Here is a 298-nt window from a genome sequence, read left to right on the forward strand (position 1 = left end):
TTAAGTTTTTAAAACATGACAATACGTACAAAAAGTAAAAATATGTAAGTCCATCCAACACTTTGAAATGGGGACCAAGGCACCTCCTGCTTTTGTAAAGATTTGGGGTGGTGGTGGAAGGCCATGGAATGAGAGAATGATAGCTATTTTCCAAAGGGGAGAGGATAGTCATTAATGAGAATGTATAAATCTGCGTGTTGGATATCAGGATGGTGTATGCAGGGTTATAAACGTTCATAAGAAGGGACTTCCAGGAAGATACAATTGTACATTCCTCATTGCCCACACATAAGCCTCT

This window comes from Buceros rhinoceros, unplaced genomic scaffold (genome assembly GCF_000710305.1).
Source record: "Buceros rhinoceros silvestris isolate BGI_N320 unplaced genomic scaffold, ASM71030v1 scaffold2168, whole genome shotgun sequence".
Taxonomy (NCBI): Eukaryota; Metazoa; Chordata; class Aves; order Bucerotiformes; family Bucerotidae; genus Buceros; species Buceros rhinoceros.